The sequence below is a fragment of the Artemia sp. Qi Xiang Cuo genome, chromosome 18 (assembly GCF_049724085.1).
Source record: "Artemia sp. Qi Xiang Cuo chromosome 18, ASM4972408v1, whole genome shotgun sequence".
Lineage (NCBI taxonomy): Eukaryota > Metazoa > Arthropoda > Branchiopoda > Anostraca > Artemiidae > Artemia > Artemia sp. Qi Xiang Cuo.
This window is the reverse complement of record NC_142811.1, coordinates 23,934,101-23,952,383: the sequence shown is the minus strand read 5'-3', so window position 1 is coordinate 23,952,383 and position 18,283 is coordinate 23,934,101. Positions and strand designations below refer to the sequence as shown.

The 18,283-nt window shown below is 35.8% G+C and overlaps 1 protein-coding gene across 1 annotated transcript in view; it reads right to left on the bottom strand.

Annotated features, from left to right (window-relative positions):
- Positions 1-17,947, bottom strand: part of LOC148941347 (uncharacterized) — a 72,020-nt gene extending 54,073 nt beyond the window's left edge. The window contains exon 1 of the mRNA XM_089104150.1: positions 17,741-17,947. The gene's annotated coding sequence lies outside the window, so the exon portion shown is untranslated. The remainder of the gene's footprint in view (positions 1-17,740) is intronic.
- Positions 17,948-18,283: the final 336 nt, after the last annotated feature.

Genomic DNA, 18,283 nt, shown 5'->3' with positions numbered 1-18,283 from the left:
AAATTCTTGGACTTGCAAATAACAAGCCAGACATGCAAACAAATAGAATCAGACATGCAAACAGAGAAAGACATGCACTTTAGATATTAAAACCAACAACAACAGATACTTTGACTTGCAAATATCAACCAAGACACTCAAACAAATATAAACAGACAAGAATACAGATAAAGATATTCACTTTAGATATACAAATCAACATAGAAAAATACTTAGACTTGTAAACACCAACCCAGACATGCAAACAAAAAAAATCAGACATGAAAACAGAGACAGAAAGGCACTTTAGATAAACAAACCAATAAAGACAAATACTTGGACTTGCAAACACCAACCCAGACATGCAAACAAATAGAATCAGACATGCAAAACAGAGAAATACAGGTACTTTAGATATGCAAACCAACAAAGACAAATACTTTGGCTTGCAAACGCTAACCCAGACATGCAAACAAATAGAATCAGACATGCAAACAGAGAAAGACAGGCACTTTAGATATATAAACCAACAAAGACAAATACTTGGACATCCAAACACCAAGCCAGACATGGAAACAAATCAGATACACAAACAGAGAAAGATAGTCACTTTAGATATACAAAGCAACAAAGACAAATTCTTGGACTTGCAAACATCAAGCCAGACATGCAAACAAATAGAATCAGACATTCAAACTTAGAAAGATAGGCACTTTATATATACAAAGCAAAACAGACAGATACTTGGACTTGCAAACATCAACCCTGACATGCAAACAAATAGAATCAGACAATCAAAAAGAGAAAGACATGCACTTTAGATATACAAACCAACAAAGACAAATACATTGACTTGCAAACTCCAACACCGACATGCAAACACCAACCCAGACATGCAAACAAATAGAATCAGACACACAAACAGAGAAAGACAGGCACTTTAGATATACAAACCAACAAAGACAAATACTTGGACTTGTAAACACCAACCCAGACATGCAAACAAATAGAATCAGACATGCAAACACAGAAAGATATGCACTTTAGATATACAAACCAACAACGACAAATACTTGCACTTGGAAACACCAACCCAGACATGCAAACAAATAGAATCAGACATACAAACAGAGAAAGATAGGCACTTAAGATATACAAACCAACAAAGACAGATACTTTCACTTGGAAACACCAACCCAGACATGCAAACAAATAGAATCAGACATAAAAACAGAGAAAGATAGGCACTTTGGATATACAAACTAACAAAGACAGATACTTGGACTTGCAAACATCAACCCAGACATGCAACAAATAGAAACAGACATGCAAACAGAGAAAGAGAGGCACTTTAGATATATAAACCAACAAAGACAAATACTTGGACATCCAAACACCAACCCAGACATGGAAACAAATAGAATCAGACATGCAAACAGAGAAAGACAGGCACTTTAGATATACAAACCAACAAAGACAAATACTTGGACTTGCAAATTACCAACCCAGACATGCAAACAAATAGAATCAGACATGCAAACAGAGAAAGACAGGCACTTTAGATAAACAAACCAACAAAGACAAATGCTTGGACTTGCAAACACCAAACCCAGACATGCAAACAATAGAATCAGACATGCAAACAGAGAAAGACAGGCACTTTAGATATACAAACCAACAACGACAAATACTTGGACTTGCAAACACAAACCCAGACATACAAACAAATAGAATCAGACACAAACAGAGAAAGACAGGCACTTTAGATATACAAAACAACAGAGACAAATACTTGGACTTGCAAACACCAACCCAGACATGCAAACAGAGAAAGACAGGCACTTTAGATATAAAAACCAACAAAGACAAATACTTGGACTTGCAAACACTAACCCAGACATGTAAACAAATAAAATCAGACATGCAAACAGAGAAAGACAGGCACTTTAGATATACAAACCAACAAAGACAAATACTTGGACGTGCAAACACAAACCCAGACATGCAAACAAATAGAATCAGACATGAAAACAGAGAAAGACATGCACTCTAGATATACAAACCAACAAAGACAAATACTTGGACGTGCAAACATCAACCCAGACATGCAAACAAATAGAATCAGACACGCTAACAGAGAAAAACATGCACTTTAGATATACAAACCAACAAAGACGGATACTTGGACTTGCAAACACAAACCCAGACATGCAAACAAATAGAATCAGACATGCAACCAGAGAAATACAGGCTCTTTAAATATACAAACCAACAACGACAAATACTTGGACTTGCAAACATCAACCCAGACATGCAAACAAATAGAATTAGACATGCAAACAGAGAAAGACAGGCACTTTAAATATAAAAACCAACAAAGACAAATACTTGGACTTGCAAACATCAACCCATTCATGCAAACAAATAGAATCAGACATGCAAACAGAGAAAGATATGCACTTTAGATATACAAACCAACGAAGACAAATTCTTGGACTTGCAAACATCAACCCAGACATGCAAACAAATAGAATCAGATATGCAAACAGAGAAAGACATGCACTTTAGATATACCAACCAACAAAGACAAATAGTTGGACTTCCAAACACCAACCCAGACATGCAAACAAATAGAATCAGACATGCAAACAGAGAAAAGACAGGCACTTTAGATATACAAACCAACAAAGACAAATACTGGGACTTGCAAACACCAACCCAGACATGCAAACAAATAGAATCAGACATGCAAACAGAGAAAGACAGGCTTTTTAGATATATAAACCATCAAAGACAGATACTTGGACTTGCAAACACCAACCCAGACATGCAAACAAATAGAATCAGACATGCAAACAGAGAAAGAAAGGAACTTTAAATATAAAAACCAACAAAGACATATAGTTGGACTTGAAAACATCAACACAAACATTCACACAAATAGACTCAGACATGCAAAAAGATAAAGAAAGGCACTTTAGATGCAAACACCAACCCATACATGCAAACAAATAGAATCAGACATGCAACCAGAGAAAGACAGGCACTTTAAATATACAAACCAACAAAGACAAATTCTTGAACTTGCAAACATCAACCCACACATGCAAACAAATAGAATCAGACATGGACTTGGACTACAAACCAACAAAGACAAATACTTGGACTTGCAAACTCCAACCCAGACATGCAAACACCAACCCAGACATGCAAATAAATAGAATCAGACACACAAACAGAGAAAGATAGGCACTTTAGATATAAAAAGCAACAAAGACAAATTCATGGACTTGCAAACATCAAGCCAGACATGCAAACAAATAGAATCAGACATGCAAACAGAGAAAGATATGCACTTTAGATATACAAACCAACAAAGACAGATAGTTGGACTTGCAAACACCAACCCAGACATGCAAACAATAGAATCAGACATGCAAACAGAGAAAGATAGGCACTTTAGATATACAAACCAACAAAGACAAATACTTGGACTTGTAAACACCAACCTAGACATGCATACAGATAGAATCAGACATGTGGACAGAGAAAGACAAGCACTTTAGATATACAAACCAACAAAGACAAATATTTAGACTTGCAAACATCGACCCAGACATGCAAACAAATAGAATCAGACATGCAAACAGAGAAAGACAGGCACTTTAGATATACAAACCGACAAAGACAAATTCTTGGACTTGCAAACATCAACCCAGACATGCAAACAAATAGAATCAGACATGCAAACAGAGAAAGACATGCACTTTAGATATACAAAACAACAAAGACAAATACTTGGACTTGCAAACTCCAACCCAGACATGCAAACACCAACCCAGACATGCAAATAAATAGAATCAGACACACAAACAGAGAAAGACAGGCACTTTGGATATACAAACCAACAAAGACAGATACTTGGAGTTGCAAACATCAACCCAGACATGCAAACAAATAGAATCAGACATGCAAACAGAGAAAGATAGGCACTTTAGATATATAAATCAACAAAGACAATCAGACATGCACACATCAACCCATTCATGCAAACAAATAGAATCAGATATGCAAACAGAGAAAGACATGCACTTTAGATATACAAACCAACAAAGACAAATACTTGGACTTGCAAACATCAACCCAGACATGCAAACAAATAGAATCAGATATGCAAACAGAGAAAGATATGCACTTTAGATATACAAACCAACAAAGACAAATAGTTGGACTTCCAAACACCAACCCAGACATGCAAACAAATAGAATCAGACATGCAAACAGAGAAAAGACAGGCACTTTAGATATACAAACCAACAAAGACAAATACTGGGACTTGCAAACACCAACCCAGACATGCAAACAAATAGAATCAGACATGCAAACAGAGAAAGACAGGCTTTTTAGATATATAAACCATCAAAGACAGATACTTGGACTTGCAAACACCAATCCACACATGCAAACAAATAGAATCAGACATGCAAACAAAGAAAGACAGGCACTTTAGATATGCAAACCAACAAAGACAAATACTTGGACTAGCAAACATCAACCCAGACATGCAAACAAATAGAATCAGACATGCAAACAGAGAAAGACATGCACTCAGCCCAGACATGCAAACAAATAGAATCAGACATGCAAACAGAGAAAGACAGGCACTTTAGATATACAAACCAACAAAGACAAATACTTGGACTTGCAAACACCAACCCAGACATGCAAACAAATAGAATCAGATACAGAATCAGACAGGCACTTTAAATATACAAACCAACAAAGACAAATTCTTGGACTTGCAAACATCAACCCAGACATGCAAACAAATAGAATCAGATATGCAAACAGAGAAAGATATGCACTTTAGATATACAAACCAACAAATACAAATACTTGGACTTGCAAACACCAACCCAGACATTCAAACAAATAGAATCAGACATGCAAATAGAGAAAGATATGCACTTTAGATATACAAACCAACAAAGACAGATAGTTGGACTTGCAAACACCAACCCATACATGCAAACAATAGAATCAGACATGCAAACAGAGAAAGATAGGCACTTTAGATATACAAACCAACAAAGACAAATACTTGGACTTGTAAACACCAACCTAGACATGCATACAAATAGAATCAGACATGTGGACAGAGAAAGACAAGCACTTTAGATATACAAACCAACAAAGACAAATATTTAGACTTGCAAACATCGACCCAGAAATTAAAACAAATAGAATCAGACATGCAAACAGAGAAAGACAGGCACTTTAGATATACAAACCGACAAAGACAAATACTTGGGCTTGCAAACATCAACCAAGACATGCAAACACATAGAATCAGAAAAGCAAACAGAGAAAGACAAACACTTTAGATATACAGACCAACAAAGAAAAATACTTGGACTTTCAAACACCAACCCAGACATGCAAACACCAACCCAGACATGCAAATAAATAGAATCAGACACACAAACAGAGAAAGACAGGCACTTTGGATATACAAACCAACAAAGACAGATACTTGGAGTTGCAAACATCACCCCAGACATGCAAACAAATAGAATCAGACATGCAAACAGAGAAAGATAGGCACTTTAGATATATAAATCAACAAAGACAATTGCTTGGACTTGCAAACACCAACCCAGACATGGAAACAAATAGAGTCAGACATGCAAACAGAGAAAGACATGCACTTTAGATATACAAACCAACAAAGACAAATACTTGGACTTGCAAACTCCAACCCAGACATGCAAACACCAACCCAGACATGCAAATAAATAGAATCAGACACACAAACAGAGAAAGATAGGCACTTTAGATATAAAAAGCAACAAAGACAAATTCATGGACTTGCAAACATCAAGCCAGACATGCAAACAAATAGAATCAGACATGCAAACAGAGAAAGATATGCACTTTAGATATACAAACCAACAAAGACAGATACTTGGACTTGCAAACATCAACTCAGACATACAAACAAATAGAATCAGACGCACAAACAGAGAAAGATAGGCACTTTAGATATACAAAGCAACAAAGACAAATTCTTGGACTTGCAAACATCAAGCCAGACATGCAAACAAATAGAATCAGACATGCAAACAAAGAAAGATATGCACTTTAGATATACAAACCAACAAAGACAGATACTTGGACTTGCAAACACCAACCCTGACATGCAAACAAATAGAATCAGACATTCAAACAGAGAAAGAAAGGCACTTTAGATATATAAATCAACAAAAACAAATACTTGGACTTGCAAACACCAACCCAGACATGGAAACAAATAGAATCAGACATGCAAACAGAGAAAGACAGGCGATTTAGATATAAAAAACAATAAAGAAAAATTCTTGGAATTTCAAAATAACAACCCAGACATGCAAACAAATAAAATCAGACATGCAAACAGAGAAATACAGGCACTTTAGATAAACAAACCAACAAAGACAAATAATTGGACTTGAAAAAACCAACCCTGACATGGAAACAATATAATCAGACATGCAAACAGAGAAAGACAGGCACTTTATATATACAAACCAACAACGACAAATACTTGGACTTGCAAACACCAACCCAGACATGCAAACAAATAGAATCAGACACACAAACAGAGAAAGACAGGCACTTTAGATATACAAACCAACAAAGACAAATACTTGGACTTGCAAACACCAACCCAGACATGCAAATAAATAGAATCAGAAATGCAAACACAGAAAGACAGGCACTTTAGATATAAAAACCAACAAAGACAAATACTTGGACTTGCAAACACCAACCCAGACATGTAAACAAATAGAATCAGACACGCAAACAGAGAAAAGACAGGCACTTTAGATATACAAACCAACAAAGACAAATACTTGGACGTGCAAACACCAACCCAGACATGAAAACATATAGAATCAGACATGCAAACAGAGAAAGACAGGCACTTTGGATATACATCCAGCAAAGACAAATACTTGGTCGTGCAAACATCAACCCAGACATGCAAACAAATAGAATCGGACACGCAAACAGAGAAAGACATGCACTTTAGATATACAAACCAACAAAGACGGATACTTGGACTTGCAAACACCAACCCAGACATGCAAACAAATAGAATCAGACATGCAACCAGAGAAAGACAGGCACTTTAGATATACAAACCAACAAAGACAAATACTTGGACTTGCAAACATCAACCCAGACATGAAAACAAATAGAATTAGACATGCAAACAGAGAAAGACAGGCACTTTAAATATACAAACCAACAAAAACAAATACTTGGACTTGCAAACATCAATCCATTCATGCAGACAACTAGAATCAGATATGCAAACAGAGAAAGATATGCACTTTAGATATACAAACCAACAAAGACAAAGACTTGGACTTGCAAACATCAACCCAGACATGCAAACAAATAGAATCAGATATGCAAACAGAGAAAGATATGCACTTTAGATATACAAACCAACAAAGACAAATAGTTGGACTTGCAAACACCAACCCAGACATGCAAACAAATAGAATCAGACATGCAAACAGAGAAAAGACAGGCACTTTAGATATACAAACCAATAAAGACAAATACTGGGACTTGCAAACACCAAGCGTGACATGCAAACAAATAGAATCAGACATGCAAACAGAGAAAGATGGGCACTTTAAATATACAAACCAACAAAGACAAATAGTTGGACTTGCAAACATCAACCCAGACAAGCAAACAAATAGAATCAGACATGCAAACAGAGAAAGATAGGCACTTTAGATGCAAACACCAGCCCAGACATGCAAACAAATAGAATCAGACATGCAAACAGAGAAAGACAGGCACTTTAAATATACAAACCAACAAAGACAAATTCTTGGACTTGCAAACACCAACCCAGACATGCAAACAAATAGAATCAGATATGCAAACAGAGAAAGATAGGCACTTTAGATATACAAACCAACAAAGACAAATACTTGGACTTGCAGACACCAACCCAGACTTGCAAACAAATAGAATCAGACATGCAAACAGAGAAAGACAGGCACTTTAGATATACAAACCACAAAGACATATACTTGGACTTTAAAACACACACCCAGACATGCAAACAAATAGATTTAGACAAGAAAACATAGAAAGACATCCACTTTAGATATAAGACGCAGCAACGACAAATACTTGGACTTGCAAACATCAACCCAGACATGCAAACAAATAGAATGTGGGGGCCCGGGGGCACTTGGGGGGGGGGGGGTCGGGGGCATTTGGGGGCTTTGGGGCATTTGAGTGGGTCTGGGGGCCTTTGGGTTGGGGTATGAGGGTCGGGGCCCTTTGGGGTTGGGGTAGAGGACCTCACAACACTGTTCAAATACAACTTGTGTATTATAACGACCACAGAGTTTCACCCTCAAATCCTCTTCTATAACATCTTCTAAAATCATCTTTTAAAATGTCTCTAACTGTTTCGCCGAAATAATTCCCTAAAATGTCTAAAACGGTTTCGCCCAGATAACCCCTAAACGTAATTTCTGCGTGTTCCTTTTGTTTTGGAATCCCTGCGCTGTCACATTTGAAATTCCTAGGAAACCCTTTCCCGCGTTAATCTCTTCATCTCTAAGATCAAAATATCTCTTCCCCACCGTTAATGCGCATTTGCAAACTTCACCCGGAAACAATTCTCCTGGACGAACTCCAAAGACATTAATAAACTTCGCCCGGAGACAATTCTCCTTGGAAATACATCAAAGTGAGAAAAATCCTGTTTTTTCATTTTCAGTGACAAAAACCATAAAACAGACATAAATTGATGTTGACATCCATGAAAAACAACAAATGAATTGACCAACACTCATAACCGTCCAAGAAACATCCATCAAAGTGAGAAAAATCCTGTTTTTTCAATTGAGAAAAATCCTGTGTTTTCATTCTCAGTGACAAAAACCATCTCCCTAGGGACTCTATGCCCATATATGGTGCCCGTCACGACTGGCACCCACCTCTCTACTTACTTTTACTTAAATACTTTTTTGGAGTACTTGACCAAACACTAGCCCCAGGTGCTGATAGTTTGGCAAACGAGTTTCTTAAGAATGATGTTAACAAAAAATTCCTGAAGATTGTGAATATGATTTTTTTAAAAGGTGTAGTACCTAGCAATTTTAGGAAAACTGCAATTAAACTTCTCTTTAAGAAAGGTGATAAGAGTGAGTGGGGCTATTATAAATTCATTAGCTTGGTTTCTGTAGGTAGCAAATTACTTAGCATGATGTTGCGTCTTAGACTTAGGTATGCTGTAGATAAAGTTTTAAGGGGTAAACAGTATGGTTTTAAGAAGGATGGAGGATGTGCCAACCAAATTTTCACTCTCAGATTAATCACTGATAAGTCTCTAAGTCATCAAACACCCTTGGTCCTCAGTTTTGTAGAGTATGAGCAATCGTTTGAATCAGCTGAGAGAAGAGCCTTAGCAAAGGTCTTATCCTTATATGGTATTAAATAAAGAAACAAGTTTTTGTCAACTGAAAGAATGGAGCAACATTAAAACTTAAACAGAACAGAAATTATTACACATAAGAGGGAGGTTGCCCCTTCCTCAACACCTCGCTCTTTACGCTAAAGTGTTTAGTACTTTTAAAAAAGCTTCTTATTGTTCTAATTAAACGAGCCTTGTGTTTCAGAAGTCGTTTTTAAAGAATTAGGATAAAATTCAAAATTTAGCGTAAAGAGCGAGGTGTTGAGGAGGGGGCAATCCCCCCTGATATACGTAATATTTTTTGTTCGTTTTAAGTTTTAATGTTGTTCCTTACTTGTTTTTCTCTTTAACTTCTGATGTTTTTTTTTAATGCCAGGAAATCTGGCTCCACCTCCACGCAAATATCCCTCTTCCTCGCTGATATATCCTCTAGACAATTCAATCCTGGTGAAAATTTACCCCGGACAATTATCCTTAACATCTCCACGCGTGAAATTCAATCAAAGAGAAAGCAAGATATATGAAGAATTTCGTAAAGGAATTCTGCCAAATGCCCTCAGTGTAAAATTTCCCGTGAAAAATTCACCCCCTGGATATTTCCCTCCCGTGGAAAATTCTCCCCGTGGAAAATCTCCCAGGAAAAAATTCGCCCCTCCTCACCCAAAAATTTATGCATACTTCCCCATAACAAATACTATACATTAACAACGGGCAAATTTTATAACTTAAAGACCTTTCCCATGAGCTGTGGGGAGTCATGTTATCTCCAAACACATTGGTATTCGGTTTTTCAAATACGCTGAACAAAATGACTGTCACAATTTTGATCAGACAATTTAGAGAAAAAGGGGCGCGGGAGGGGGCCTAGTTGCCCTCCAATCTTTTTGGCCCACTTAAAAAGGGCACTAGAACTTTTAATTTCCGTTCGAATGAGCCCTTTAGGACCCTAGCCCCTTAAGATCCTCTAAAACGATATTCTAGGACCACTAGGTTGATGCGATCACCCCTGGGAAAAACAGAAAACAAACAAATAGACACACATCTGTGATCTTTCTTCTGACAAAAAATACAAAATTCCGAGTTTTTAAAAAGACAGGAGCTTGAAATCTCTACAGTAGCGTTTTCTAATACGCTGAATCTGATGGTGCCATTTTGATTAAGATTTTACGTATTTTTGGTAGGTATTTTTCTTAAAAAAAAAAAAAATCATTCGCATCTTTTCACGCACGTATTCATTCATAGGTAAGATTAAACTTAACGAAACTTATATATTTGGAATCAGCATAATAATTCGCTTCTTTTGATATATCTATTGCCATCAAAATCTGTTTTTTTAGAATTTCGGTTACTATTGAGCCAGGTCGCTCCTTACTTACAATTCATTACAACGAACTATTTGTTACGAGACAATGCTATATGCAAGAATAACATTGCTTCTATCAAAATCAAGGTAGGAAATGAAGTTAGTAGCTACTTTCGTATTAAATCAGGACGTTGTCTTAAGGAGCACAGCAAAGGTACTAGGAGAACGCAAAATCAAAGGGGAAGTATAACCCTCCTGGACTTATATTATGCTGATGATTTAAGCATCCTAGATGAAATGTTAGCAAAATGAATGAGCTTTTAGAGGTTTTACGAGTTTAGGGTAAAAGAATAGGTATGAAAATTAATGTCAAGAAGACTAGGGTGTTTTCTCACGGATGAAAAAAGTTTTGAAAAATAGAAAGATAAGTCTGCTAACCAAGACTAGAATATTGGAACCTACAATTATTACAATGGTCAAGCATAGTTCTGAAGCATGGGCGCTCCGAAAAACGGAGGATGACTTACTGGATGTTTTCCAGATAATTTGCCTATGGATTGTTTTGGGCACCCGATTGACTAACCGTATTTCAAACAGTAGGCTCTACGGAAAGTGTGGTTCCATTTTGCCTTATAGAGCTATAATTAGAGAAAGGTTGAGATGGCTAGGGCAGGCTCTGCGAATGAAGGATAACAAATTGTCAAAGATCGTCCTTACCGGCCAATTGTCTATTGCCAAATGAAAAGTAGGTTATCACCGGCTAGGATGAGGGGATGTCGTATGGAAAGGGTAATGGGAACTTCCTGGGTGGGTGTAAGAGGGACGCTTTAAATAGATTAGGATGGAGGAGGATGGTGCGTAGCTGTGCTGGCCTCCATGGCTTCGTGCTGCGGTGAGTTGGTAGTAGTTGTAGCAAGTAGTATCGTTAAATAGTAACTTTTCTTCATCACTGCTTGATGTAAAATGTGCTACTGAAGACTTATGGCAGGTCCACGCCATCTCTAATTTTTTTTTTTTTTTTACATTTGATGTTCAGTATCCATTATAAAATAAACTTCCCAAAATAAGTTTTCAGACAGCTTGAAAACACGTTTAGGATCGTAATTTTCATAAGATCTTCCGTTAGAGGGTCCTCGGAAGCCTACTCTTCTCTGAAAGGTATTTCATGCCCCTCAGATCCCCGGATGTGAGCTCCCTCTCCCCCAGCCAATGAAAAGTTTGAAATTACACCCATGACCATTAGTAACCAAAGCAGATCGTGTCGTGTTACAGGTAATTTAGTCGAACATTTCATTTTAGAAGTTTTGATGTTGGTTAGAAGGGTTTTATTAAATAACGTCTTTAAAATACTTTGATATAAGGGATAGTATGGAAAGCTTCGAAAGTTCCGAGAAGAAAAATCATCATTATGAAACGGGCTTAAATAAGTCTCAAGTTTTTTGGCAATATTGAATGTTTTGAGCAAATGTAAGATACTAGGATAAGGACAAAGGTCCGCCCTTTATAGGCCGTCCCAATACTGTGTAAAAGAGCTTGATTTTCATCTTAAAAGATCATTGTAACCTTGGCTGTCAAAATATAGAGTGAGTATAATAATGTCGATGGTTTTGGATTTAAGTTTGCCGAAAGGAAGTGAATCCGGGCAAAACCTCCAAGGTAAGTCTCAGTATCTCCTTATACCAATTTTATTATTATGCAAGATTATATTTACAAAACTTATGATCTCTACACGATTCATAGCTTTTACCGGCTTAGCATTTGTCAAATTCAATCGTTAATACTTAACGTGGCAAGTCAGAAGTCGACAAGTCGGCTTTTTAGTCTTAGCAACTAAGTGCATATCCTCTGCTAAATAGCAAAAGCATGCTTTTCAGTTGTTTTTTTAAACTTATTTTGCAATCAAAAGGAAGGGTTAATCTTTGCTTACATTACCATTCTTTCGAAGGACATGAACAAACAAGAGCAAAGTTCATTTTCATAAGCTGTCAGTCAACAGAGAATACCTCGTATACAAATTATCTGTTTTTTTTAGGGGGGGGGGGGTACTTAAATGCATTAGTGTTTATAGATGATTCTAAGAGGCATTTTTTGTCCCTAGACCAGGTGTAACGGTTTTATTATTCTATGTCTTCACACAATATTACTGTGAATTGTAATTCTAAAATCGTTGAGTGTAATTATAACAGTATTTACGTTTTATAAATAAATGAAAATATAGAAATAATTAATTAATGAACAAAAATGGGTAGTAGCGGCTCCATCCCAACTATTAGGGGTAAGATTATCGGTTCTTTCCTTAAGGGTTGGGGTTGTACCTGAAGCCTAAAAAATGAAGTTTTAGGGAAAATTTAATTACTAAACTACTTCCCTATAAATACTTAAAGACTGAATGCTTAAATTCTGCGCCTCCCCCCCCCCAAAAAAAAATGTCAGAAAAAAATACAGAAATGGTTTAACTTGAATTAAATGATTCATAGCATCAGAAAGTGTCATACGAAGTTGGTTAAATAAAACAATATCGAATGAGAGAACTTGTAACTGATCAAAGAAAGAAAAACGCTACGGTACTAAAAACCAAACAAAAGTTTTATTTAGAAAATCTAGTATTTTTATTTTTTTTGTGTCTTCAAATTACTTACTGTTAATATTTTGTGGTAGGCCTAAGTATTTTTCATTCTTCTGAATTTGATTTGAAGTTATCAAGTATTTGGCAGTAGGTTGCATAGGTGGCATCAAGACATGGCTAGTTGTAGACACGGAAAAGCCAAGACAGGTAGAAATATTAGTGAAAATGCTTTATTTGATAGAGAGGAGAAGGGACTTGAAAAAAAAATTATTTATTATTTATTTATTTATTATTATTATTATTGAATTGAAGTTATCAAGTATTTTGCAGTAGGTTGCATTAAGACATGGCTAATTGTAGACAGAGAAAAGCCAAGACAGATAGAAATATTAGTGAAAATACTTTATATGATAGAGAGGAAAAGGGACTTGAACAAAAATTACTTATTATTTATTTATTCATTGCATTCAAGATTTCAGCTATTATAGTGGCGGTTTCTATTTACAAGGGTTGTTTTATTTTTCTTAAACAATATTTGGTCATAAAATGACCCATAAGCGAACAAGGCATTCACATGATGGTAAGGCAGCTAACCTAATTTATTAAGTTATTGTAAACCAAAGACTGTAACGATTGACACAGGATACTAGGATACACAGAGTGCTGTTAATGATATTAAAAGTAAAGATCAACATCTAGCAGTGTCTAGGGTTAATTTGAAAATGAAATTTAGGAAGGGCAATTACCTTCTGGGAAGCTATGTCGTAGGTAGACTTCAGGATGAGAATTCGAGAGAAACTTTCTAGGTACAATTGAATCCTAAACTGGAGAGTTTAAAATCCTACAATGCAGAAAATGGATGGAATAATTTTAGAAAAATAGTGTGAGAAGTCGCTGATGATATCTTAGGTAAAAAAAAGAAGTTAGAAACACAACTAGAAATGTTAGTGAAAATGCTTTATTTGATAGAGAGGAGAAGGGACTTGAACAAAAATTATTTATTATTTGTTTATTTATTGCATTCAAGATTTCAGGTATTATAGTGGCAGTTTCTATTTACAAGGGTTGTTTCATTTTTCTCATAGCTCCTTGCTACGAATTGTTTGATCCAAGATCTCTGAAATATCTCCCCGTCCTTTAATCCCCTTTTTTTTAGATCAAGATTAATCTTTGAATACTTCAAGAACGATAGCGGCCCGTGAAAAATTTCACCCATGAAATATTTCTCACAGGGGAAGAGGTTTTTGGTTATCAATCCAGATTTATAGAATTATATTTTCCTGCTCTCTTTTCTGGGCTTGCATTTATTGGGTTATATGACTGAGTTTTATTTATCCTTATTGTGTTTATACTTACATAGAGTATGAGATTAATGTTTTATGTTACTCTTAAAATATTTCTGCCATAAGAGGGCTGCTGCCCAAGAGTGGATGCAGAATTTAGGTTTGAGGGGCAAAACCTGGGCTCTTCCATCGGTGTTTTTGCCGCTACACTCATTGTTGTCAGTGCAATTTCTGGTCTTCTGGAAGGATGGTATGTGCTCGTTTGGCCCCACCCTTGGAGATGTAACCCCAAAGCAGCCGTACTAAAAGTTTAGCCCAAAATAATCCCCAGAATGCAGGGGAGTAAGAAGATAAGTTTTCCCTTTCCTCTCCCCTTCATATTTATATGAAGACTCTTTCACTGAAAGTTAGAAAATTTCCCTCTAAAAGTTCACTATTTGAGGCTTTAGGCAAAGCCTCTTCCCAAATAGAAGAACCATTAACCCTTTCCCCTAGAAGGTGATGTGCAGCTATACGCCGCTGTACATAAATTTATGAAGCTTCAAATAAATCAGCTCAGTCAAGAGAAGTTTGGAAATAATTTAAGTTTGAAAAACCATTGATTCCCTGCGAAGTTCATGTACATCTAGATAAAAAAAAAATCCGCGACCGTGTGGTAATATGAACTCTGGAGCACGATGGCTCATTAGGTACCTCTGTCATTATTCTAAATCGATTGACAACTTCAGAATTTTCACTTGATAGAATTTTAACCCTCTTCAGGTCAAAATTGCTGTTTTGCTCCACAAAATGGCACGCAATAAAAAAAAAGTAACAAAGCTGCTTTAATGGTGTCTTTTGTTATTCTAGAGGGCATTAGAACTTTCAATTTCTATTCGCGTAAGCCCTCGTCCATTATTTTACAACGGCTGGCTCAGAATGATCACGCATCCGTGATCGATCTTCTGAGGGGGGGGATCGTAATTTTGTATTTAGAGACCTCAAACCCAGTGTTCATTGATAAACTTAATTTGACTGTCAAATTTTCATCGAGATAACTCTTGTTTTCAGAGTATTTACACTTTTTCTAAAATTATGCAATTTTTTCAACATTTTGTACAAATAATATTAAACTTAATGAATTATTTCAAAAAAAATATTATTTTGATGTATATTATAAAAAATCACGAAGGTATGGGCAATAGCTTTTTGATGATCCATCCAGCATTTCTCTACGATGTAGCGCGAGTTCACCGGCCTTGTCGAAAAGAAAAACAAATTTCAATGTTTTTTAAGACAGTGTGCTTAAAACGTCGACATTAGGGTTTCCAGCTCTTTTTCAAAATTAATAGAAAAAAATTCCCAACAAGCTTTAAGATAATAGATTTACTATTAAAATAAATTTATATACCAGTTATTGTTATTCCCTAAGCAGCTTTACAGAATTTAAAAAAATAAAACAGAGTGAAAACGAGCATGATATTTTAAACAAAGCAGCAGACAAAACAAAAAAAGAATAAACTTTGAATTTGCCTATATCAACGGAATAAAAGAAAAAATAGTAAAATGAGTTAAGCTAAATTAAATAAAACATATGAAGGAAAAAAAAACGAAAACAATAAACAAAACTCACATCTTAATAGCTTCCAATATAATCCTGCAAATAGCATCAATGCGCTTGACAGAATGACAATTTTAGTTGTCTCTGGTAGTTTGAGTTTCGCAATAAAATATCTTAATAACTTCCAATATCACCTTGCAAATAGCACGAATATGCACAATACAATGATAAAGTAGGTTGTTTCTAGTACAGTGGGAGTTTGAAATATCTTAATAACTTCCAAAACCACAATGCAAGTATCACAAATACGCACGACGGAATGACAATTAGGTTGTCTCTGGTAAAGTTTGAGTTTGGCAATGAAATATCTTAATAACTTCCAACATTACCTCTCAAATAGCAAGAATATGCACAATACAATGATAAAGTAGGTTGTCTCTGATACAGTTGGATTTTGAAAAATTTTAATATCTTCCAATATCACCGTGCAAATAGCACCAATACACATGACATAATGACAAGTTAGGTTGTCTCATGTACTTGCCATTCTGTCGTACGCATTCGTACTGTTTGCATGGTGATATTGGAACCTATTAAGTTGTGAGTTTTGTTTATTGTTTTTGTTTTCCTTATAAGTTTTGTTTAATTTAACGTAGTTCATTTTGATTTTTTTCTGTTCATAAAAGCTTCCAGACGTGAAGTCGAAACATTCAGATTTCTTTTTATTATTCAAAGTTTGTTGCTTTTTTGTTTTGTCCACTGCTTTGTCTAAAATGTTGTACCTTTTTTCACTATATTTTTATTTGTTAAATTCTGTAAACAGAAAGACGGAATTCCTCAATTGACAGTTTTGTTTTCAAAACGGGGTTTAAAATTTTGTCTGCTATGGACTGTCGTTTGTTCTTTACTAGAATGGAGCTACTGCTGCAACCACGACATTGTTATCAACCTTTATTTTTTAGACCATTAGTTACCAGCATTTCATGCTTTAGGTTATTTATTTCTGTAAATATTTTTCAATTGAAAAGTTCATTCTTTTCAGCAGAAAATAAAAACAATGCCACCACTGAGCAGACGCTACCAATCAAAGTAGTGTCTTCGAATGACATCTTTAATCAAGATTCGATAGATCCTTCAGCCAAAGCCACAAATTCAAGGAGCATGCTACATTGTGATTTATGCTGTTACATTACAGATAGATCAAGCAATTTTAAAAGACACACAAATTCAGTTCATCTAAAGGGTGAACGCGTGCTCAAGTGTTGCGGGAAAGACCACATTTCAAAAACAGACCTTCGACGGCATAGCCTTGCAGTTCATAGAGGGCTATATAAATGTTCAGAGTGCAAAAAGACTTTTAGCCAAAAAACTATATTAGAAAGGCATCTGCTGAGTCATAAACACAGTGGTATTGAATGCGATCTGTGCCAATATAGTTCAAAGAATAAAAAAGAGCATGAAAGCCATTTTAATAAGCATTTGAAAGACGAACAAAAAAATTATATTAATATATGGTGTTCAAATCAGCATGACCATATTATTCATTACAAAGAAGTGAAGCAATCACGAAACTCACATAATCCTCTAATAGATCCTGTTGAAAGGAACTATAGTGACTTCTATCAATCAAATATTGGATTATCTGGATCATCCTCAACTTGCCATCATTTAATTGGGGGGTCTTGCACAGCTAGTTCATCGTCAAGGAGCCAAGGTAAGCCAGGATCTTGTACAGCTAGCTCATCCTCAGGGAGTAAAAAAACCTCTAGGTGCACATTTCTGTTTAAACCTGTAAGTTGTTCAGATTATAAGGATGTTCCAAATATGGAAACAATTTCAATCCACAATGATGACACTGTGGCTAAACTATTAACAGCTGACCCCTTTCCAGCGTCTTTTGATGTACCTTATCAACACAAGAAATTAAGGAAGGGTTCAGAAAGAATTATCGTCAACACCTGAGTGAAACGGATGAGTATACCTAAAATGTTTCAGGAATATTGGAAAAATGCTAGTTTATTTTAATCTAATAAGTTTTAAATATATAATATTATCAATATACACAATTTCAGGAAACTTCAGCTTTAGATCAGACAGCTAGGAACATATTAGTGTTACT